Genomic DNA, 24,863 nt, shown 5'->3' with positions numbered 1-24,863 from the left:
GACACACACTTCTGAATGGGCGCCCTACCATCTCATTTGTTAACTTCACACCACTTAGGATATAAGAAAGGATCAATGAACTGTGATTGCGCTTTTATTACAAGAAATATATATATATTTGGAAATTACTTGGAAATGAATTTTATGCCTATCCCTCCCAAAATCTTACTGCCATGAGTTGTTAAATCTTCTGGTGTATAAGAAAGGTAGTATTAGTATGGCAAAAATGAAATTCTCTCTATCGCTCCCTCCAGTTTGCTTTGGTTTCCCTTGTTACCTGTCCTCACCTTGTTGATTTCTGTGCCCTCATTATTTGCTTCCTCTTCCTTCACTAGTACAAAGCCTATTAGCAAAAATTCCTGTTTCTTCACATACTCAATTACATGATCTTTTCTGACATCTACCTCTAATTTACTGCCAACATCAAAATTTACTGAGAGTATTCTCTAAGCTTATCTTCTGTTTGTCTCACAGAAGAAATTAGTTTGGAACACACTAGTCTGGATTCTATTAGGGAAAGAGAACTGAAATTGGAAGGAGTACTTAAACTGATCTCTGAGGTTAAACAGACTTAAGGTTGTGATTCCAATTCTTTTATTAACTAACTACATAACTCAGTTAATGGTTTAAATGCTATTATCCTCAGATTCCTCATCTGTAAAATGGGTACAGCAATTCCAAGTTTGTTGCTCTTTCTGTTATTCGTTATGACACAATTTTCCATGGGCTATAATTTTCACTAAAGCTTATGACCTGCTGCTAAGTGAAAGTCACTAAGAATGAGAAATGAATTTAATTGGAGAGATGCACACAATTATTTTCTGACCACATATATGACTTTTTTGTTTAAAAATAAAAATATGGGAACCTACAGCTAGCAAGTCTGTAGTCAGTATTGTATATTTGTTTATAAAATATATTTCTTGTTTATAAAAATCTTGGTTGAAATGCAATTATGTGGTACTTGGTGTGTGTTCTTAGTTGCTCAGTAACGTCCAACTCTTTGCAGCCCCATGGACTGTAGCTCACCAGGCTCCTCCACCCATGGGATTTCCCAGGGAAGGATACTGGAGTCGATTGCCCTTTCCTCTTACAGGGGAGCTTCCTGACCCAGGGATCAGACCTGCATCTCTTACATTTCCCGCATTGACAGGCGGGTTCTTTAACACTAGTTCCACCTGGGAGCCCAGATAACACTTGGAGGTGCTTATAACTCAACCTGGGGTGCCTTTCATTCTAGTGCCCACCACCAAACCAGTGGGGCAGTTGCCCTTAGTTTATCATCTTCTCACATCATGGGCCTTTATATCCACATACCTTCAGGAATCATAGAATCATTTATTCATTGATGAGACTTATTTTCTAAGGCTAATCTTTGACAATGAAATCTCCCTTGCCTCCAAGTTAGACCATGAGATCACTGTCCACATAAAAATGGTTTTACGGTTCACATTTCTGCCAAAGGAACTAGGAAAGTTAACCAAGGCAGGGAAATCAGCAGAGGCTATGCTTTCTTACAGACCATTTCAGCATATTCCTGGAGCAGCAATTTTACAGAAAGTATTGCTTGCCAAAACCAGTTCAAGTCATCACTGAAGCATTCTTGTGTTGACCACTGGGTATCAGGGCCCTCCTTCCCATATGGAGTCAAGCCAATTCAGCCAGCCCCTGAGACCAGACAAAGAGGAAAGAGAGCATGTCTTAATCCATGCCACTGCCTGCCTGTGCTTCTCACATGGTATACAAATATACCATGGGCATACATATGCCCACCACTGCCCAACACAAGCTTTTCTTAATGTCCTCAGGGTATTACTGAAAATTTTGGTCTTTCTATCCTCATTAACTGACCTTTTAATCAAAATGATCAATATGATTGTATTATAGACATAGTGTGAGCTGTTTTTCAGACTCATTTATCAGACATTAGCTGGCTGGTCACCAATTCCATTTCATCTTCTCCCTAACACTTAAATCAACTGTATTCCCAGCTGTGCTCGCAATGAAGTGTGGCCATGAGCCTGAGTTCTAGCCAGGAAATTGAGCAAACAGGAGATGTGTGTGTATACACACACACACACACACACACACACACACACATCATGTCCAGGGCTGGTTCAAAAAAATCTTCCCATATCACATCCTATATTTCCTTTCCCTTTCCAGTGGCTTCATATGTAGCAGTATTAGAGGTCATGTGTTAAAAGATGGTGAAGCCAGAGCACAGAAGAAACCATGTTCTTGAATTATCACTTGGAGGAGAACCGTCCACCAGTAAGGAATTCTTATGTGTGCAAGAAATAAACTTCTGTTAAGGCACTGCAATTTTAAGCTTATCTGGTATATTGGCTAGTTCTGCCATAACATATAAATCTACCTTAAGAATGTATCACAGGTTGGACATTCACCAGACACTGACCCCCCCAAAACATACTTCCAATTCAACTGCAAAAAAGGAGGATGTTGAGGATTATTGCTGATAAAAGAATTCAGTTTTAAAATAAAGGTAGTCCCTGGCAAAAACTTACAAAACATCTTCACATTGCCCTGAGGTAGGGTTGACGATGTTCCCATTTTCCAGGTAAAAGAAAACTAAGGTCCAAGAAAGTCAAGTGACATTTTCCATATAAGCCACATGACATCTAAAATAATGAAGGAAGGAGCTAGCATTCAGACCTTGGTCTTTTAACCTTAAATGTGATGTACTTTCCCCCAAACCAATGTTGCCCTTTGCACTCTTGATGAAACCTCTTACAGCCACTTATCATGGAGAACAAAATCAGTCAACCTTGTTTGTTATCAGCAGATACAGCAGAAAGCACCCTGACCTGATCTCATGGTCTATTTGTAATTTGAATAGAGAAACAAGGAAGTTGGGAGTTTTCTGCCTTCTGCTAAAAGTGGATGAGGCCCTACTTCTGATGCAGATGTACATTTTGAAGTTTCCAGTGCGGTCTTTAAAATCATTTGCTCCAATTTGAAGCTCCAAAAATTCCAAACTCTGACTCTCAAATCATACTGAACTTGCTTTCGACTAACATGCTGATTCTGAAGCTATTTCACTTTATTTAACCACGTTTCCTGGGTTGAAATGACCAGCTTTTGAACCACTTTTCTCATGTAAGAGGTCTGAAAAAATGTAAGCAATCAAGTTTGTTTTGCTGAGAACCAGTAGAACGACCACGGCAGCGTTTGTTCTCTGGTTCTGGACTTAGAAAAAGGTCTCGGTCTGTCACTAATTTTGTGTTTTCTATAAAACTTCTCTTGGCAGACGATTAGATGCTAGTTTATTTTGTTCCTTTTTAAGTCCAACAGACTTTCTCCCTTGGAGCTACATTACTTCTCAGCTGACTCTAGGGCAACCCATCCCACTAGAACACCCAGCCCGCCTTCTCAGTGTGAGAGCAGCCATGGCATGCCAGTGCTGTCATGATAATAATTTACAGCTGAGGCTGTTGCATCCCCGGCTCTTTTCATGTGACTGTGTGTACAAGTAAAATATGCCCAGAAACAAGGGAAATATGTTCAATTATTTTATTGCATTATTTTACAATGTACATCATGTCTCCCCAGGCATTGAAAAATGGCCCAAGTAAAACTCAAATAAAGATAAATCCTGTGATCATCAAAACAGGGACCAAACCAAAAATGTGCCTTTGGTTTGTGGTGGAATAGGTTCAAGTGGAAGATTATCATCATTTTCATCTTAGGCCTGTGTCTTTTATATTACATTCAAATTAATTACACATGGAAATATTTCTATAATGAGATATGGGTATGATTTCCTGAGAACAAAGCTTGGTGAAAAACCATAGATTTCTTTGGGGAGGCATTTGATGCAAAATTATGCCACCTTTAATTTGGTTATAAACCTGGAATCTAACAACAACAACAACAAACTACTGCATTTGGTAATCATCAGCGTCAATCTTGTTTTCTCTGAGAGAGAAAGAAGAAAGAGGGAGAGGGAAGAGAAAATAAATAATTATAGTAATGATATAAAGGTTAAATTTTAAAATTGTTATAAGTCCCAGGAAATTTGTGAATTTCCAATCACAGTTTCTTTTCTCATTATTTATCACCTTTAAGCATTAGTTAAACGTCCTGAACTCACAATATGTTATTTACAATATAAGAAAGACATGAATAGGTTCCACTTCTAAGTGTAATATAAGCACCTACTTTATGCTGTATAAATACATTTCTAAAAGTATCAGGTCCCACTTTGAAATGCTGACTCGAGCCAAATATAAGGTGAACTCTCATTTCTAAGATAAGGAGACAGTACAAAGTACTCCACAAAACTTGGCTCTCCCAGAAAAGATGCAGACAACAGGACACTGAATCAGTGGAAAATAGCCACATGTTTCATTAGTATATGTCCTTAAATATCTATATAAGCAATAAAGAGAATAATAGGAAGCTTTTAAGGAATATAGGTGTGCAATAACTGCTGAGTAGATGAATGGAGGAGTGAATTTTAAGGAATATAGGTGTGCAATAACTGCTGAGCAGATGAATGGAGGAGTGAATTAATAAATGGTTGAATAAAAATAAATGGATTCTTGCTGCTGGGTGAATTCATGTCTGGGTTAATGTCAAATGAGGTCACCAACAGGAAGAGGTGGAAGAAAATCTACAAAACCTTCCTGGGGAAGGAATGAAGCCAACTACAATGGACAGCATCAGGACAGAGGTCTCGCAAATCTAAATACATTTCTACTCCACAAGGCTCTTCACTGCTCCCCTACACAACTCTAAAATGAATCCCGGGGAAAGAAGACCTCATGGAGCAAAGTGGAAGAAGAGGTGGAAGTATGACGAAGGGGTGAGATTTTGTGAGAGTCTCCATCAGAAATATCTATGAGACTACAGTGAGATAATACTCCATACCCATTAGGATGTCTATTTTTTAAAATAAACAAAAAACACAGAAAATAACAAACATTGGCAGGGATGTGGAGAAATCTGAACCCCTGTACACTGTTGTTGGGAACATAAAACAGTGTAGCCACTATAGGAAAAGTTATGGTGATTCCTCAAAAAATGAAACACAGAATTATCATATGATCCAGCAATTCTACATCTGGGTATATACACAAAAGAAGTGAAAGTAAGAACATAAATAGGTATTTCTACACTCACACTCATAGCAGCATTATTCACAATAGCCAGAAGACAGGTGAAAGCCAAGTGTTCATCAACAGATAAATAAAAATGTGGTGTGTACTTGCAATGGAATATTATTCATCTTTAAAAAAGGAAAGAAATTCTGAGACAAGCAAAAACATGGATGAGCCTCAAAGACAAGCTAAATGGAGTGAGCCAAATGTGAAAGGACAAACACTGTGTACTTCATTTATGTAAGGTACCTAGCTTAGTCAAATTCATAGACAGTAGAATGGTTGTTTCCAAGGACTGGGGCACATTTAATGGGTACAGAGCTTACTTCAGGGAAGAAGAAAAGGCTCTGGAGATGGATGGAGATGATGGTTACACAACACTGTGAATACACTTAATGCCACAAAACTATACACCTAAATGGTTAAAATGATAAATTTTGTGCTATGTATATTTTAGTGTAATAAACACAAAGAGATACCCATGAGAGCAGAAGCATAATGGTGCAACCAAATGCTATTATCCTAGAAGAATCCCAAAGACTAGGATTTGATGACCTTGGTTTGCCACTGAATCTTTGTGACTGTTCCTCCTGGGTTAACACTTCTCCTCTTTAATTACACTCATTAACAAGCAATTCACACAATGAATGCCTTGTACACTGATCAACAAATACTATTTTCAACTCTGAAACAAGAAAGAAAGAGGTAGAAAATGCTAACGGAACTGACAGTTGCTATGATGGCCAGGAAGGAAAGGAAAACTAAGACCAGAGTACTGTGAAAAGAAAGAAAAAACACTAGATTTCATTGTTTTACATGGCTTTTCAAAAACAACCCAGGTACATCCTAGAAGAGACCAAGGCTTAATTGATTAAGAAAAAGAGAAGTTGGCAATGAAAAGGGCACTGAAGAAGCACAACAGAAAACAACGTTATCAGAGATCCACTAGGTTTCTGTTTCATCTCAGTGATTCTCCTACAATGAATTGTACTTAGATGAATTTCTGCAGCTCTTCCTGATAGGCCTGAAATTCTTTTAGCTTTCACCTAGCAGTCATTCAACAAACATATACTGAAGAAATGCACGTTGAATAAGTACACAAATATGCCGACATCAATTGGAATTCAATTCAATCCATAAAACCTTTTAAGTGCCTACAAATATCCTTCTCCAGGAAAGTTAAGACAGCAGGAAAGTCAAATATATAAACAACAGTAGTGACTGACCAAGAAAAATATGTAATAGAGTTAAGAAAACATTAAAACAAATGGGAAACATAGGAAGGCTTATGGGGAGAAGGTTAGATTTCAATGGCCTGCTGCTGCTAAGTCACTTCAGTCGTGTCCGACTCTGTGTGACCCCATAGACGGGCAGCCCACCAGGCTCCCCCATCCCTGGGATTCTCCAGGCAAGAATACTGGAGTGGGTTGCCATTTCCTTCTCCAATGCATGGAAGTGAAGTCGCTCAGTCGTGTCCGACTCTTAGCGACCCCATGGACTGCAGCCTACCGGGCTCCTCTGTCCATGGAATTTTCCAGGCAAGAGTACTGGAGTGGGGTGCCATTGCCTTCTCCTAGGGAGTTAAAAAACATTTAGATTTCAAAAAGAGGGGACAAACCAGCTTAAGAACAAAGTGGCAGGAAAAATGCAAGCTATAGATGGAGAACTCCAAATACAGTTCTTAGTTCTTAGAACATATTAGTGATAGTCTTTGGGGAGTTTGGGGAAAATTGAAAAAGCCAAGTCACCAGCCTGAGGGACTGAGTATTATTTTTCCATTTAACGGGAAATTATTGAAGGATTTTGAGTAGAAAAATAAACTTGGTTAGCTTGAAGTCCATAGAAAATAACCCTGAAAGCAATGCAGATTATGTATTTGCAAGAGAGGGTGGCTGGACTGACAGACAAGAAAAAAGGTGTTTGGAACATCATGAAGGAGTCTACTAGGGCATGCAGTGGAGACAGGGACGAATTTGAGTAATGCCTGCAATTTGCCTTCTGCTTGATTTTAGAACTTTAGGGGACAAATATCCTGAGTATGATGATCTAGTAAGATGAGATATAAATTACACAATGGGAAAAGTTTGAATTAATAATTTTTTATTTTAAAATTATTCTATCCTCAGGGAATCACCTTTGTGCAGCCCACTACCATCTTTGGCTAATTCTTTTTTTCATCTCCTATTCCTTCTGCACTGATACTATCCAAGCATTTATCTGTTTATCAGCACTGTCTTTCTAGAAGAATCTAATCCATCTGCATGGATAAGAAAGAGTTGTGGTCATCTGCTTTAGTCCTGAGGACATGAACATCATTAAGAACCAGGACAGCACCTGGGGTGCTAAGAGGATTTGGCACAGGATTGAAGAAAAAGGGGAGCAATTCACCAAGGAGAGGCGGGACACTTGGAGAAATGAGTTCTAATAAATGAGCCAGAAAAATCCTGGTTCTGACTCCTTTATGCTAAACTTCCTCCTTCAAGGATCACTGCTTTGTCATGGCAAAGAGGCTTGTATAACTCAATGAAGCTACGAGTGCAGGGCCACTCAAGACGTGTTACAGAGAAAGCAAGGAAATTTCAGGAGAACAACTATCTCTGTTTCATTGACTGTGCTAAAGTCTTTGCGTGGATCATGACGAACTGTGGAAAGCTCTCAGAGAGATGAGAGTACCAGACCATCTTACCTGTCTCCTGAGAAACCTGTGTGTGGATCAAGAAGCAGCAGCTAGAACCCTGTATGGAACACTGACTGGTTCAAGACTGATTAAGAAGCACGACAGGGCTGTCGGCTGTCGCCCTGTCTTTTTAACCATTATGCTGAGCACATCACGAGAAATGCCAGGCTGGGTAAGTTACAAGCTGGAAAATATAGGTGGGAGAAACATCAACAATCTCAGATATGCGGATGATACACCACTCTTAGGGCAGAAAGCATAGAGGAACTAAAGAGCCTCTTGATGAGGGTGAAGGAGGAGAGTGAAACAGCCAGCTTAAGACTAAATATTAAAACAATCTAAGATCATGGCATCCTCCCCCATTACTGCATAGCAAATAGAAGGGGAAAAGGTGGAAATAGTGACAGCTTTCCTCTTCTTGGACTCCAAAATCACTGTGGATGGTGACTGCAGCCATGAAGTCAGAAGACAATTGCTTCTTGGCAGGAAAGTGATGACAAACCTAGACAGTATGTTGAAAAGCAGAGACATTACTCTGCCAAACAAGGTCTGTGTAGTCAAGGCTATGGTGTTCCCAGTGGTTACAGATGGTTGTGAGAGCTGGACTATAAAGAAGGCAGAACACCAAAGAACTCATGCCTTCAAACTGTGGTGCTAGAGAAGACTCCTGAAAGTCCTTCAGACAGCAAGGAGATCAAACCAGTCAAACTCAAGGAAGATCAACCGTGAATATTCACTGGAAGGATGCATGCTGAAGCTGAAGCCCCAGTATTTTGATCATCTGAGGGAAAAAGACAACTCACTGAAAAAATCCCTGGTGCTAGGGAATATTGAGAGCAGAAGGAGGAGAGGGCATCAGAGGATAAGATGGCTGGATGGCATCACCGATGCAATGGACATGAACTTGGGCAAACTCTGGGAGAAAGTGAGAGACAGGGAGGCCTGGCATGCTGCAATCCACAGGGTTGCAAAGAGTCAACATGACGGGGCGTCTGAACAACAACAACATGTTAAACTTCAATTTTCTCATCTGTGAATACTTACGGTCTTTACATCAGAGGGCATTTCAAGCAAGATTTTTTTAAGTTCTCTATAAAATTAAAAAAGAAAAAGACTTGTAAGTGGGTATTCTCCTAAGTCCAGAAGGGAATGGCAACCCACTCCAGTATTCTTGTCTGGAAAAATCCCGTGGACAGAGGGGCTTGGTGGGCTTACAGTCCATGGGGTGGCAAAGAGCTGGACACAACTGAGTGACTAAGACAAGTTCAGAAGCTCTGAGCTCAATGCTAGAATGACTTCAGCATGACAAGACTGTTCTGGAAACCATATGGCTTGTTTCAGGGGATGGTTAGAAGTGTGATATAGGTATACTAAACTATGGCAGTCTTGACTAGCAGGAATGAAGCCTCAATTGGGGAATTAAACTATGTGTTTCTTAGACCTCACATTCTGTAATTCTAAGAAATGTTTCTCTCTTGTTATTAGTGAGCAATGCTAGATGTCACTTTAAAATGGGAAGCCACACAGGTTTCAAACAAACTGAAAAGGTAGTGTCAAACAGCTATTTTCTTAACAGTGAAACAAAACAAAAATTTCTCTGTGAGAGGTTAGAAGAAGAAGAAAGGAGGTGAGTTTCCTAGCAGTTCTTCAATCTGGAGAACTTGAATGACAGTCTCTTTATGACAAATGAGACAGTATGTGAAAAAACAGGATCATTTCCCCCACTTTCTTCTAGGATAGTTTTTCCTAGGAAATGCTATGACTTGTATTCCATATGAAAGTTCCAAAGGCATAGTGAGATGAAACAGATAGGGCCTGGCTTTGGAATCTGCAATGCTGCTCACTGGGTGAGAGGTTCTGACTAAATTCCTTTAGGTTCTTTAAAGCCATGCTAGCTCATCCGTAAACATCAGGTAATAACACATAACCCATAAATCTAATACAAGTGTGGAAAAGTGACGGACAAAGTCCTTTGAACAGGAAGGAGATCAAACCAGCCAATCCTAAAGAAAACCAACCCTGAATATTCACTGGAAGGACTGATGCTGAAGCTGAAGCTCAAATACTTTGGCCACCTGATGAGAAGAGCCAACTCACTGGAAAAGATCCTAATGTTGGAAAAGACTGAGGGCAGGATGAGTAGAGGGCAACAGAGGATGAGATGGTTGGATGGCATCACTTACTCAATGCACATGAGTCTGAGAGAACTCTGACAGACAGTGAAGGATAGGGAAGCCTGATGTGCTGCAGTCCATGGGCTGCAAAGAGCTGGACATGACTCAGCAACTGAGCAACAATAACACAAGTGAGGGAAATATCCACATGTGAGTCTTAGCACTATTCATATATAGCGTGTCATGTCTAGCAAACAGTTGACCAAGTCTTCCATAAGCTCAGTTTACCACTAGGTTCAGCCTTGCAGGGACACACTCGGTGAGCTGGGGAGACACATATAAACAAAATGTCTTTCCAGAGAAATCAAGTCTATTTCTTAGAGTGAAAGAATGCTAAATGTGAGTGGAGCCAAGAATCAACAGCCAAACAACAGCAACATAAAAAAATAAGGATAGTTAATACACCCATCGCTTCACACAGTCACCACTGTTGGTGAGTGTGTGTGAGAATAATTAAAATCTATTCTCTTGTAACTTTCAAGCATACAATGAAGTATGGATAACCATGGACTTCCCTGGTGGCTCAGTGATAAAGAACCCACCTGCCAATGTAGGAGACGACAGCTCAATTCCTGGGTCTGAAAGATCCCCTGGAGAATAAAACGGCAACCAACTCCAATATTCTTGCCTGGAGAATCCCATGGACAGAGGAGCCTGGTGGGTTACAGTCTATGGGGTCACAAGAGAGTCAGACATGACTTAGTGACTGAACAACAACAATGGTTATCTACAGTTGCCATGCTGTATATTTCATCACCAGAATTTATTCACCTTAAAACTAGAACTCTGTACCCACTGACCAATAGCTTCTTATATTCACTATCTCCAAGTCCCTCATAACCACTCAATTCATTCAATGTTGTAAGTCAATTACATCTCAACAAAGCTGAATAGATACACAGAGGGCAAAAAAAAAACCTCAATTCATGAAATGGAGGAATGAGATTGGGGGCCCCCAAATCTATTTGTAGTGGCAATTAAGAGTTTCCTGGGGGGAAAAGTTACCTTAAGTAACAAAGGAACGAAGGTCTATGAACTGACTTACTAACAAATCCTGTCTTTTGAATGATGATTGATATCCAGAGTGCCTCCTGACTTAACAAGAAGGATGGTGGCAGGGGTTAGAAAACAAAATAACAGTTTATTTAAAAACCCTATCTTAAATCTGGTGAGGCATGGCCAGGCAACCACATTTTGTGATATTTTCAGCACTGTGCAACCAACGAAGCAGAAAGACTTCATTGCACTTTGCCACAGACAGTGGTGTAGCTTCGGCATCATGAGGATTCCCAGAACCAGTGCAAAGGTGCCTAATGGGTAGATGCTCAATGAGGCACCCAGGACCAGGAAGGGGGTGCCTACTGGAGTTTCTAGGCCCTGGAAGAGGAATGGAGTGCTGGGAAGTTTAAGGAGGACACTGTCCTGTAAGAAGTCTCTGCATCATAAAAATATTCTCTCAAACCCTTAATGCATAATTGAGTCAGCATTTAGAAACCAAAACAGGGAAAGTCACATATCAGAGATAAAAAGCCACAGAGCATTCACCGTTATTTCGTCAAGCATTTTGAGATTTCACTAATGTACGCTGTGGTTGACTGACAGAACTAGATGTCCTTTCATAATTCAATGTTCCAAAGGAAGTTGGCCTCGTCACGCAGAACTGACAGAACCAGAATAACTAACAAAAGAAGAAACCCCAGGGTTTCTGGTTCTTGTGTTTCGTGTGACCTTCAAGTTTAACTTCAAGTTTCAGATTTATGTGAACTTTAAAACAGATTCATGAGTTGCATTTTTAAGTCACTGTGATTTTCATGGGTTTCTTAAAAAGACATTAACAACAAATCACCCAGGGCTCATTTCAATCACAGCTCACTCTTTTGATACCTAGGGAGCCTAAAGAAGTAAGGGAATTTGGGGGAATCGTGTTTTAATGTATTTATGTTTTGCCTGCAGACATGGCCCGGTTTGGAAGAAAGTAGTCAAGTTCGCAATTATATGACCATGGGTTTAAAGAAATCTAGCTCTTATTTATAGTCATGCATGAGATTTATGAGTTGATAAGACTTCACTGATCAAAAGCATACTTCAATTTAGTATTTAGTGTGAGAATTTGCAAATAAGGTCCAGATGTGTTTACGTGAGCCAGACACCATGGTAACCAGACTGTGAAATAAACCTACTTAGTTGATGTCTAGGTGAGGCCAAAACAACTGGTTGATTCAAAAATTTCAATTACCAGACAAGACCTTGGGAAAAAAGCTATCAATTCGTTGCTAAATTTAGCTGGCCAATTTTGTAAAAAAATTTTTTCTTCAGACAGTCTTTGAATTATGAAATGTCTAATAAGAAAAAATAGTGGTATAATAAAATATTAAAGTTCCTGGATAGTCAGAGAATTGCATACAATGCAGATACAACTTTGAAACAGAAAATGTAAAATGCATAGCAATTTCCAGGAATAACACCAACAATTTCAGCCATTTCTAGAGAAGCAAACTACATGAGATGACTTATGAAAATTATTCAGGTAAAATCTAGAAACTATTTTGTAGCAGTCCTTGATTAAAATAGCACTCCACAGCAGAGGGCCAAGAACAGAATGCATTTTTCTAACTCTAGATATCTCTGTCAGTCCTAGGTTTGGAGATTTAATAAATGAAATAAAGATATTCACTTGCAGCAAAAGGAAACTCCATTTAACTGGCTCTCTCTTCATTCATAAGGAGACTCTACTCCTCAGGTAACATGTGATCCATGGTGGGCTTGGTACTGGTAGCCAGAAGGTCCCAGTAGCACATCTACCCACATCTGCTATCATCTGTTGATCCGCATGATTAATAAGCACCAGTGGTGTTTGTGCCCAAACCTATTTTTTAACTAGCTTTAAAAAGATGAAACATAAGGACAATAAAAGAATTTTTATTTTCTGAGAATTAAGTTGAATCCTTAGTAAAAATTCAATAAAATCAGCTATTAAAAAATGTTATCACATGACATGTGAGAAAGAAAATTTGTAAGGTTTCCTCTATTGCTCTGAGAGTATCTTTAAGTGCTCATAAATTTTTAAAGAAGTCAAATGTAGAAAATGTATGTAACAGATTATGGGCATGGTTTACCTAATAAATATTCCAACTGATGACACCAAATCTCAATCATGGCAACATCAGTTTGATTAATGCCAAATAAGAATGCCAAGTGTATTTGCCAAAACTTTCATTAAAATGTGTAATAATGTACATTACAGTGTGTCTTATTATACACTATAATAAGATGTGTATATATATTAATGTATGAATAATACTGTATGATTATCCATTTTAACTGATACTTCTTAGCTGGTTAAATACTGAAGGCAAATAAATAAATAATAAGAGGACTTCTATGGGATAATAAGGCACCCCCTTAAACTACCAGCATAAAATTGATAGAAATTAAGGAGTTCAGTTTGTGTAATTCAGATGATCTTTTCCGCAATTTAAAGGAAAAAATGGAACTTGTGTAGAAAAGGACGGCTTTACCCAACTTTGTTCCAACACATTGTAGAGTAGGACTGTATACAAAAATACAAACAAAACAACAAAATACAAAATTTGAGAAAACTGAAAGATCAAAAAGAAAATGTGAATATAATTAAACTGAAGAAATTATAGTACAGTGTAATTGAGTGGATATGTGAGAGCTTAAAGAACAGAGTTTGAGTAACAAATCCCATATATATATTATATATGCATATGTATATATAAAATGTGTGTCTTCATAATGTGTGTGTGTACATACATATAAAGACAGTATAAAATTCTAATTTAATATAAATTATAAAATATAATTTATAAGATGATGAAGTCCTTATAAAATATAATTTATAAGATGATGAAGTCCTTATAAGAGCACTGAAAGCTACTTGTTTACAGAAACTTCTGCCTTTGGAATGGAATACACAGAAAACTTACATGTGTACTAAGTCACTTCAGTTGTTTCCAAGGCTTTGAGACCCTATGGACTCTACGGACTGTGGCCTGCCAGGCTTCTCTATCCATGGAATTCTCCAGACAAGAATATTGGAGCGGGTTGCCAATTCCTTCTCCAAAGAACCTTTCTGACTCAGAGATCAAATGCAAGTCTCGTACATCCCCTGCATTGGCAGGCAGGTTCTTCACCACTAGTGCCACCTGGGAAGCCCAGCGAACTTAGAAGTCAATCAAATCAGTCTCATAGCTCTTTATCTCTTGAAACTAATAAAACAGTGTAAGAGACATGAGTACTGTAAAACACCTTACTTCCAAAAGGAAGAATCACAAATTATGCTTATTTTACTGAATCACGGTGTCTACCAAAATTTGATGAAATTCTGTAAACAATTTTTATTTATTTAAATTAATTTATTTTAATTGGAGGCTAATTACAAAATTGTAGTGGTTTTTGCCATACATTGACTTGTAAATAATTTTTAAATGTGTGTTTGTTAATTTATTTGGAAAGTTATTAAAATAAATTAGCACAATGAGTATGCTATTATCTCTCATTTATCTACCCTTAAATACATCTGTATGTGCTGTGCCACGCTGTGATTAGTCACTCAGTCATGTCTGACTCTTTGCGACCCCATGGACTGTAACCCATCAGGTTTCTCTGTCCTTGGGGATTCTCCAGGCAAGAATACTGGAGTGGGTGGCCATGCCCTCCTCCAGGGGATCTTTCCAATCCAGGGATAGAACCCAGGACTTCCACATTGCGAGTGGATTCTTTGCCATCTGAGCCACCAGGGAAGCCCAAGAATACTGGAGTGGGTAGCCTATCCCGTCTCCGGGGGAACTTCCCGACCCAGGATTCGAACCAAGGTCTCCTGCATTACAGGCAGATTCTTTACCAGCTGAGCTACCCGAGAAGCCCACATGTGTGTATAATATAAGTTTGATATATATATATATACACACACACACACACACATACATAAGTATGTATGTATACATACATACAGAAGTACATATACACATATGTAAGTGTAGAGATATACATGTTGAACATGGACAGGGAACAGAGACTAGCCGAGGATGGGAAGAAATGAAGAGGGAAATTATTAGCTTTTTTATCAATACAGTTCAGTTTATTTCAGTTGCTCAGTCATGTCCGACTCTTTGCGACCCCATGGACTATAGCACGCCAGTCTTCCCTGTCCATCGCCAACTACTGGAGCTTACTTAAACTCATGTCCATTGAGTTGGTGATGTCATCTAGCCATCTCATTTGCTTGTCATCCCCTTTCTCCTCCTGCCTTCAATCTTTTCCAACATCAGGGCCTTTTCAAATGAGTCAGTTCTTTGCATCACGTGGCCAAAGCATTGGAGTTTCAGCTTTAGCATCAGTCCTTCCAATGAATATTCAACACTGATTTCCTGTAGGATGGACTGGTTGGATCTCCTTGCAGTCCAAGGGACCCTCAAGAGTCTTCTCCAACACCACAGTTCAAAAGCATCAACTCTTCAGTGCTCAGCTTTCTTTACAGTCCAAATCTCACATCCATACATGACCACTGGAAGATCCATAGCTTTGACTAGGAGGACCATTGTTGGCAAAATAATGTCTCTGCTTTTTAATATGCTGTCTAGGTTGGTCATAGCTTTTCTTCCAAGGAGCAAGCATCTTTTAATTTCATGGCTGCAGTCACCATCTGCAGTGATCTTGGAGCCCAAAAAAATAAAGTCTGTCACTGTTTCCCCATCTATTTGCCATGAAGTGTTGGGACCAGATGCCATGATCTTAGTTTTCTGAATGTTGAGTTTCAAGCCAACTGTTTCACTCTCCTCTTTCACTTTCATCAAGAGGCTCTTTAGTTCTTTTTTGCTTTCTGCCATAAGGGTGGTGTCATCTACATATCTGAGCTTATTGATATTTCTCCCGGCAGCTTGTGGTTCATCCAACCCAGCATTTAACATGATGTACTCGGCATAGAAGTTAAATAAGCAGGGTGACAATATACAGCCTTGACACACTCCTTTCCTGATTTGGAACCAGTCTGTTGCTCCATGTCCAGGTCTAACTGTTGCTTCCTGACCTGCATACAGATTTCTCAGGAGGCAGGTCAGGTGGTCTGGTATTCCCATTCTCTTTCAGAATTTTCCATAGTTTGTTGTGATCCACACAGTCAAAGGCTTTGGCATAGTCTATAAAGAAGAAGTAAATGTTTTTCTGGAACTCTCTTGCTTTTCCAATGATCCAATGGATGTTGGCAATTTGATCTCTGGTTTTATCAATGTACTTCTGTACTATTCAACATAGAGTAGACATATAATCCCAGTTTAATTTTAATAGTTCAGTGTAATGAAATGAATAAAATATAATCTAGATATTTCTCCACAGTGACAGACTTGCAAAAAATAACCCTATATGCAAAACAGAAAAAGAGACACAGAAGTACAGAACAGACTTTTGAACTCTGTGGGATAAGGTGAGGGTGGGATATTTTAAAAGAACAGCATGTATATTATCTATGGTGAAACAGATCACCAGCCCAGGTGGGATGCATGAGACAAGTGCTCGGGCCTGGTGCACTGGGAAGACCCAAAGGAATCGGGTGGAGAGGGAGGTGGGAGAGGGGATCGGGATGGGGAATACGTGTAACTCTATGGCTGATTCATATCAATGTATGACAAAACCCACTGAAATGTTGTGAAGTAATTAGCCTCCAACTAATAAAAAATAAAAAAATATAAATAAAAAAAAAAAAGAAAAGAAAATGTTTTACTCATATTTTAAAAATTCTCAGGGTGTTCTATTGAAGTAATGATATCCTGGGAATTTCATTACAAATTTTCCAATGAGAACTTGAAAATCTGGACAAAATATTAAAAAGCCATTTGAATGCAAATGGAGAGCTAACATTTCAACAAAGAACTAAGCTGTCATGTTCTGAGAAGAAACTCTTGCAAGTTGAACTCAGCATTTGAGATTGTTTTTCCTCCAGAAGTATCTTCTCTAATTTTAGAAAGGATTACTAAAAATCTAAGCTGTTGAGCTGAGTGACCAACCTCTCATAGATCTAGGGCCATATGAATTAAAACCTGGTGCTTGGCCATGGGGGTGGAAGAAGTAGGTTTCCAGAAAATACTTCTAGCTTTCAGTAAGGATCCTGAAGACCATGTATCCCCTACCAGGACGGGTAAACCAGAAATAAACTAATCTTGACAAGGTCCAAATTTATCTTGAGATTATCTGAGTCCTTAACTCTATGAAAGTGAACAAGGATGGCCAGTACCTGAGACAGCCAGCCTCTAGACAGCAATGTAATTCTTCTCAGGATAAAGATCAATTTATCTATTTTTCATATACAATGTTTAGCACCTTATTAAACCTAAATAGTATATGAGGTCTGTGTGATTGAAAATCAAGAGAAACAAAGAAAGTATAGAAACAGACTCATGATGTCACACACAAATTTTAAAGTAGTTGTACTCAGTATGTCCATATTCAATATCTAAAGACTTAAAATTTCAGTTGCGAACTGAAAACTATTTAGCAGAAATAATTCTCTGTAAAAGAAATTACTTTCTTTTATATTACTTCATCTTGTATGACTTTCAAAATCCTTTGAAATAATCATGTCAGTAACTAGGAAACCAATTAACCCAAACTTAATGACCCTTATAATGCTTTTATCACAGTATCTGTTTTCTTAGATATTTTTAAATTTGGAGAACTCAGAATTTCATTAACAATATTAATTTCATATCTTCCAAACATTATGGTCCTTTATGATCACTTTATGTTTGAAAAAAGCTTTACTCTTCCAGATAAGTGACTCATTTCACCCAACTGTCAGTATCTCCCACAGGTTTTCAACTTGGTCCCCTTCTTATTGAAAAAACCTAACACTTTCCTAATTAGACATATTATGAATGTAAATGAGTAGCTACAGAAGAGCTATATCTGTACTGCAGAGAATACACTATTAAACTATAAAAATGGAAAACTTAATGACAATAAGCAGTTGTTGAAAAGACATACAATTATATGAACACAGATTAAAAATTAAAATCAAGCTTATTGTTCTTTCTATTTAGAGAAAAACAGTTGCTTCTGTGTCATATTTATTTGAAAAAATTAATCCTGTATTGATATCTCAGGTTTATATATGAATGCACACATACACACTCATATCTATAAATCATTGGAACACACAAAAAACAAGATGAATTTACAGTTTATTTTTTCTTCCAAAATACTTCTATTTCACCTAAAATCAATGATAGAGAATTTCATCCAAGAAAATCAAATTCTAAAATTATGAAGTCATGACACATTTGGAAATTTCTTAAAAGGATTTCTTAAAAGGATTTCCTCTGTTCAAATAAACTAAATAGATAAAATTTTGAGACAAACATATTTGAAAGAATACCAAAATGGCAATCAATATTATCAAAGTAATCTTTGATAATAAATCACATGTTAAATGGTTGACTAGGAGATTTCTACTTTTTCCTTGATGCTATAGTTTATAGTATACCATCACTTCTGCAGAAAAATTTTAAAAGTCCCATAAAATACAAAACATCAGGCACAAGAGTGCTACTGTGACAGAAAGGTTTGAAGGTTCCCAAATGCAGAGAGAAGCAAAGATCATTGAAGTTAACTCAAATTTCTGCCTGCTGACATATCCTAGGACATTTGCTGAGCCCTAGTAAGGGGAGATAGTCTGGATAGGAGGAAGGCAAAGGGTAGCTGATACAAAGTGAAGAGTACTTTAGGCAATCTCATAATTATCGAGGAAGACAAAATTGGGAGTTTAAGGCAGCCAGGTATTGAGGAAACAAAATACAGCAGAGAAGTGAAGAAGAGAAAATTTAAAGTCTGACATTTGGAACTTATTCTGCATGATAACACAATGGTGGATACATGTCATGATATATGTGTCAAAACCATAGAATAGGGACTTCCCTGGTGGTCCAGTGGTTGGGAATCTGCCTGCCGATGCAGGAGATGTTGGTTTGATCCCTGGTCCAGGAACTAAGATCCCACATGCCGCGGAGCAGCTAGGTCCATGTGCGACAACTACTGAAGCCTGTGCACTCCAGAGCCTGCCTAGAGCATGTGTTCCACAATAAGAGAAGCCGCCACAATGAGAAGCCCACCAACCGCATTGAAGAGTAGCCCCCACTCTCTGCAACTAGAGAAAGCCCGCACACAGCAATGAAGACAGCATAGCCAAATAAATAAGCAAAATGTCATGAACAATTTTAAAAAACTATAGAATATACAACACCAAGAGTAACCCTAATGTAAACTATGAACTATGGATGATAATGATGTGGCAATGTAGGTTCATCAGTTTTAACAAAGGTACTACTCAGTGGCAAGTTACTGACAGTAAGGAAGGCTGTACGTATGTGAGGGCAGGGGATATGTCAGAAATCTCTGTACTTTTCATTCAATTTTGCTGTGAACAACATTATTAATAACTATAAGTTAACTATGATGTTAAGAAGCAGCTTAGTTGCTCAGTCATGTCTGACCCTTTGTGACCCCATGGACTGTAGCCCACCAGGCTCCTCTCTTCATGGGATTCTCCAAGCAAGAATACTGGAGTGGGTTGCCATTTCCTTTTCCAGGGGACTTCCCCAACCGAGGAATCAAACCCAGGTCTCTGGCATTGCAGGCAGATTCTTTACTGACTGAGCTACAAGGGAAGCCCAAAGTTATTAATATCTAATCCTAAAGGAGACTGAAAGAGATATGTGACAGATAAATGTAATGGATACTTGTGGGCTATATTCTGGATCAGAAAAAAAAAGCTATTAAGGACATGAATTGACACTTGACAAAACACCCCCTATATTAGATAACAATACTGTATCATTGTCAAATTTTTAAATTTTGATAAAAAAGTAAAGGTTGAGAATTAAAATACATCAAATGATTTTCATCAGTGAAAGCAGTCACATAATTTTTTTCTTATTTGTTCATAGAATGACAAATTTTATGTTGTCAAACATGTCTCCATTCCTCACATAAAAATATATCATTCAATTAACACATTGTTGGTTTCAAGTTACTAATATTATATTTAGAATGTTTTGTCAACCTTTTAAATTAGATTGGCCTATGACTAGGTGACATGTACAATTCTGGTCCATATAATATATATTCTGCTAGTGCAGCAGATGGATTAGAAAAAGCTCCATGCTTTCTTTGCTTCAGAAAGGTTTAGCAACATGAAAATGATATGTTCCTTAAGAATTCAGAAGACTTTTTAGTAAAATCACCTGGATCTGGTACCGCTCCAGGAATAATTTCTGCGTTTTCAATTTATTCTGTAGTTGTTCCATGCAGGTGTTCTATTTATTGTTAAATTAAATTTGTCATTTAATAGTTTTACAATACTGTATCTGCTGGATCCAGATTTTCAATTTTTATGAAAAAATATACATAATTTAATGTATATCTTTTATACAAATAATTGTGTCTGTTTCTTATATATTGTTTTTGAATCTTCTGCTTTGTTACTTGTTAATGTTTTCTATAATCACTTTTTAAAATAGTTTTCAGTTCTATATAAAATTTTTATTTAATTTAAATTTCACTGACCTCTTATTTTCATTTAACAATTGTGTTTCCTTGAGTTTTACACTTATTTCTCCCTAATTTTGTTGAATGATTAAAACATTTCCTCTAAGATTTCTCATTTTCTAATACAACAATGTCTTGCTTTTTAATAAAAGAATTTTTTTGAATAATACTTTGGACTATAACACATAACAATTAATATGTAGCACCCTTTCTAACTCAACAGTTATTTGGCAGATTTTTTTTTTTAATTTATTTCCATGTGGATAGATTTTATTCTGCTTTATAATAAAAAAAATAGTATAAATTCTAGATATATGTCCTCTGCCTTTTAGCTATTTTTCCAAAGTTCTTACTCTTTTAACCTTTTGAACTAAATGCTGGGACAATCCTATGGCTCAGTATTTCTTTTCAACAATTCACACTTATGCTATGTCAGTTCTGCTACTGAATGCATCCAGTTTTTGTTTATACTCATTATGATGTTATTTAGATCCTAATTGTGCCTTTTTCATATAAACACAGTTCTTTCTTACAGATTAAAATATTCTTTAATCTTAGTATCTTATTAGTTATATTTTTTTTATGTTTTCCATACTACCTTCATTGTATTGGTCATTAACTTTCCTACTGATTTTGGTGCTTTTATAAAATGATGTGAATTTTCCTTAAGCATTAGTAATTTGTGTGTGTGTGTGTGCGTGTGTGTGTGTGTGTGCATGCATGGCTTTTCTAATTCTGAATCTGATATTCCATGTTCACCTGCATGGGGTGTGCATCCATGTGCATATAATGTACTTACTGTAAATTCTTCAGCTAGTGCTAGAGAAATGGCTTATTAAAACAGTCACATCTATTTGAGTTCTTTGTTCAATTATTCTTCAAATTACCTAATCCACTAATGACATTTTGCTTTCCTTATTATTTATTGTATTTATGAGATAACAATTTCACAATTTCTGGAGACTTTTATGGAAATGAGTTGGCAGATATGCATACCTAGTCTTCCAGCTGGATCCATGCCTTATATATAATGTTGTAATAATCCATTTATTCCAGTATGCAAGATTGGCATATACAATGCACAGGGAGCTTTTTCACTGGTTACTGGGAGATAGAAAACATATATAAAGAGCACAGAGTTTAGAGAGATGGAAAAAATGTATAAACAGACACTTATAACAAAAAGAGGCATGTATGAAGAGAATAAAAATATATACAAAGTATATGTGGGCCAAGAATATGTCAAGGAGGTTGGTGGGAAGGAAAACAATATTATCAACACTGTCTAATCATGATAATTAAAGCAGACCAACAGTTTTGTTATTGTTTTCAGTTATCTACAAACAGTAACAAAACCGGAAAAGACTTTGCCTGCAACATGTGGCAGACCACTCCCACTGTCCCCTCTTGATGTGCTGCTTGTGGGGGTTCAAAAAGGATGTAATACACTCTGCTTGGTCACATGGCTCTACAGATAAAAGGTCTATAACCTGGCATGATAGAAATGGTGGGGATGGAGAGGAGGTGACAGATGGAAGTATTAATAACCATATGTGAGAACACTAAAGAGATAAACTGATTGTTGAGGATGAGGAAGTGGGTAGTCTTAGATGACTTGCAGGCTCCTGATTCACAAGACCAAGGAAAGAGGATACACTGGGAGAAGTGTGGAATGAATATGAAATGCTGATATAACATTCAAAGGAAAGAACTAACCACTGGTTCTATACACAGATCCTAAAGTTCAAGGAGGCAAATCTGGGTGAGGATATCAACCTCATTTTATTAACATGTTATAAACCAGTGATTCTCAGGCACTTTAATGTGAGAAAACTAATCAGAACTGTTTACTTAAAGATGACACAAAAAGATGGAAAAATATACTGTGTTCATAGGTTGGAAGAATTAATATTACTAAAATGACCATACTACCCAAAGGAAACTACAGATTCAATGCAATTCCTATCAAAATATCAATGACATGTTTCACAGAACTAAAATAATTTTAAAATTTGTATGGCAACACAAAAGACCCCAAAGAGTCAAAACAATCTTGAGGAAAAACAGAGCTGGAACAATCAATATTCTTGACTTCCAACTATACTACAAAGTTACAGTAATCAAAACATTATGGTATTGGCACAAAACCAGACACAGATATGTGGGAGAGAGCAGAGAAATAAACTCACACTTACATGGGCAATTAACAACAAAGGAGGCAAGAACTTACAATGGGGAAAAGACAGCCTCCTCAATGTTGGGACAGTTAGGAGTGAAATAAACAAACGGAATTGCTCTCTCACACCATGCACAAAAATAAATTTTAAAATTGATTAAAGAATTAGATGTAAGACGTGAAACTAACTATAACTTCTAAAGAAAAACAGGTAGTATGTGCGTTGGCATCAGTTTTAGTATTATTTGGGGGAATATGTCTCCTCAGGCAAGAGAGACAAACAAACAAACAAAAAAAACAAGTGGGACCACATCAAAGTTAAAAGCTTCGTACACAAAAGAAACCATCAGCAAAACAAACAGGCCACTTACTGAAAGAGAAGATATTTGAAAATGATATATCTGACAAGGGGTTAATATGCAAAATATACAAAAAAGACATACAATTCAACATCAAAACAAGAAACAGCATGATTAAAAACATAGAGACTATGAATAGACCTTTTTCCAAAGAAGATATTCATATGGCCAATAGGCACATGAAAAGATCATCAGCATCAGGAATCACAGGGGCAATGTCAAATCAAAATAACAATGAGATATAGCCTTACACTTGTTAGAATGGCTGTTACCAGAGAGACCACAAAGACTGGTGAGAATGAGGAGAAAAGCAACGCCTCATCATGCCCTGTGTTCTGTTTCCCTGTGATCCAGCCCTGGGGGCACCAAGGACATGGCAGGTATCTAATACCCCTTTCTTCCCGGAGCTCTTTCGGGAAAAATGTGTTCCCTAGGGGCCCCTGGCTGCAGCCCCCTAACCTGGCTGATGTCACCTCTGGCTTGTGGCTCATGGTCCCCTTAGCCCTGACTTCCAGCGGACCATCCCAGGACACACCCGAGCCCACGGCCAGACACTCATGGTCTGCATCCTGCCTGCATGCTCCTCATGGCTCTCATCCCAATCCCTTGGGCCACTCCTGCATCCCTAGACACCCAAGGCCGTGCTCTCCAAGTGGTGCCAGGGAAGCCCACCCCCTCACCTGTCCTGCTGAGCCCATCAGAAGGGCACAGGACGCCCCAGTGGCTGGCACCCTCCTTCTGAAGAGACTCTGCCTCTGTCCCTTCCATCGACTTCCCTGCAAGTCTTCTCTACCCTCCCAGCGAGCGGCGAGGGCCTTTAGACTGATTCGGGGGCTGCTCCTCGGTGGTTCCTCATTGTTCTTGGTTTTTTTAATCTGTGGCTTAAACATCTTTTGTTCTCAATTTTGGAGGTGCAGCCAAAGTTCAGGTAACAAGAAAAATGCCAAAAAAAAAGAAAAATGCCATTTAAGTTCCCATTGGCTGAGCCATGATTTTTATTCTTCATCATGCCCTGTTAATGGGGATATAAACTGGTACAGCCACTGTATGGAAAATAGTATGGAGATTTCTCAAAAAATTAAAAATAGAACTATTGCAAGATTCAGCAATTGCATTCCTGGGGTTTACCCAGAGAAAAGAAAAACACTAACTAAAAAAGATATATGCACTCTGATATTCACTGCAGCATTAATCCCAGGTAGCACTAGTGGTGAAGAAGCCCCCCTGCCGATGCAGGAGACACAAGAGATGCAGCTTTGATTCCTGCATCAGGAAGATCCTCTGGAGACGGGCATGGCAACCCACTCCAGTATTCCTGCCTAGAGAATCCTGTGGACAGAGGAGCCTGGCAAGCTACAGTCCATAGGATCGCAAAGAGTCGGATACGACTGAAGCGACTTAGCATGCACTCAGATATGAAAGTAACCTAAGTGTCTGTCAATAGATGAATGGATAAAGAAGATATGACATATATAAATAAATATATATAAAGAATTATTACACAGCCATAAAAAATGAAACCTTGCCATTTATGACAACAAAGATGAACCTAGAAGGTATTATGCTAACTGAATTAAGTCAGACAGAGAATGACAAACACTGTATGATTTCACCTATATGTAGAATCTGATAAACAAATGAATAAACATAACAAAATGGAAAGAGATTTATAGATATAGAGAACAGACAAGTGATTGCTAGAGGGGATGAGGAGGGAGGAAAGATATGGGTGAGGGAGATTAAGCGGTACAAACTTCCAGTTGCATAATAAATGAGCCACTGGCATGAAATGTA

General features: G+C 38.1%; 1 long non-coding RNA gene across 1 annotated transcript; it reads right to left on the bottom strand.

Annotated features, from left to right (window-relative positions):
* Nucleotides 1-3,724: 3,724 nt before the first annotated feature.
* Nucleotides 3,725-10,643, bottom strand: LOC133048829 (uncharacterized). The gene is made up of 3 exons (XR_009691131.1): nt 10,517-10,643; nt 8,845-8,890; nt 3,725-3,939 (listed from the first exon to the last, which is right to left on the bottom strand). It is a non-coding gene; the product is annotated as an uncharacterized LOC133048829 (long non-coding RNA).
* Between the last annotated feature and the right edge of the window lie 14,220 nt (nt 10,644-24,863).

Source organism: Dama dama, chromosome 29 (assembly GCF_033118175.1).
Source record: "Dama dama isolate Ldn47 chromosome 29, ASM3311817v1, whole genome shotgun sequence".
Taxonomy (NCBI): domain Eukaryota; kingdom Metazoa; phylum Chordata; class Mammalia; order Artiodactyla; family Cervidae; genus Dama; species Dama dama.
Note: the sequence above shows the minus strand (reverse complement) of the source record. Positions and strands in the feature narration are given on the sequence as shown.